Source organism: Mus caroli, chromosome 6 (genome assembly GCF_900094665.2).
Source record: "Mus caroli chromosome 6, CAROLI_EIJ_v1.1, whole genome shotgun sequence".
Taxonomy (NCBI): Eukaryota; Metazoa; Chordata; class Mammalia; order Rodentia; family Muridae; genus Mus; species Mus caroli.
This window is the reverse complement of record NC_034575.1, coordinates 135,206,809-135,208,120: the sequence shown is the minus strand read 5'-3', so window position 1 is coordinate 135,208,120 and position 1,312 is coordinate 135,206,809.

Sequence of the window (1,312 nt, the reverse complement as noted above, 5' to 3'; positions counted from 1 at the left end):
GGTGGGGGGAGGGTATGGGGGATTTGGGGGATAGCATTGGAAATGTAAATGAAGAAAAATGTTCCTCTGAATGTCAGAAAACAAATGCACAAAGCTGATAGCTCATGTGTGTTTCCCTGATCTTTTATCCATGGTCTGACCGAACTCTTGTGTAACATAGCTAGCCGAGGCTGGAGAGAGGGTGCATTTGGCAAGTGTTTGTTGTGCAAGCATGAAGAAAAATATCTAATTAAATACAATCAAAAAAAAAAAAAAAAAGAGTTGTCTTGGGAGCATACATGGACTGGTTTGTGGCCCTGGGGAACGTGTGGCAGAGGGCTGCGGCAGGTTGGGGGAGCACGCTCTAGAGATGGGGGAGAGGAATGGGATAAAGAACTCAGAGGGAGGGCTGGGAATGGGGGAAACTTTTGGAATCTAAATAAATAAAATAATTTAATAAAGATTTTTTTTAAAAAAAAAAGTTGCCTTGGCCATGGAGTCTCTTCACAGCAGTAAAACCCTAAGACACTGTTCAATTTTGACCTCTGGGCTCTACACACAAATGTGTCCAAGCACCTGAGCACAAAAACATGTGCAGACACTCCACTACACACACACACACTTCAGAAGACCTATGAAAAGTTATAATCTTAAGGCTCAGGAGACGTGAAAGCAAGGATTAATGGCACCCTTGTCTCTCATTTTAATCTCATTTATTTTAGGAATACCCAAAGAACACGGAGGAGGTGTTCACTGAAAGTTGTGCGCACACAGACTCTGCAAATGTAAGAAGTGAAGTGACACTGGGAACTACTGATTTGAGGTTCCCTATGGTGGACAGACAGTAGGATGACAACACCCCCTATAAAAAGTGTGTCTGGTACCTATTACCCTAAACTGGGCAGAAATCTTGCCCCTTTATGCTGGTGCCCCTGAAATGAGATGATTAATTTTTAGTATTACACTTAGATGGAAATGAGCCACATCGCCCACAGATCTTTCCAACAATCTGAAGCAGAGAGACCCTGACGCTCTGGCTGGCATGTCAGATCACAAGTGGGGCAGCTACTCCAGGCTCCTCCTCACATGGGCAGCTACTCCAGCTTCCTCCTCACCTCATCAAAGCTGAGTAAGCCCAAGCACAGAGACTCTAAAAGGCTCTGGGGGAACTTGTGTTTCTATAATTTATGACCTGGATGCCATTCCAACCAGAGAGGACATCAGGATGTGTGCTAAATATTCTTTTCTGAGAGTGGTATCAGCCTTATTGATAAAAAATGGTACTGGCTGCACCTTGTAATTGTGACTCTTTCTTGGGGGTTCCAGGCTGTAA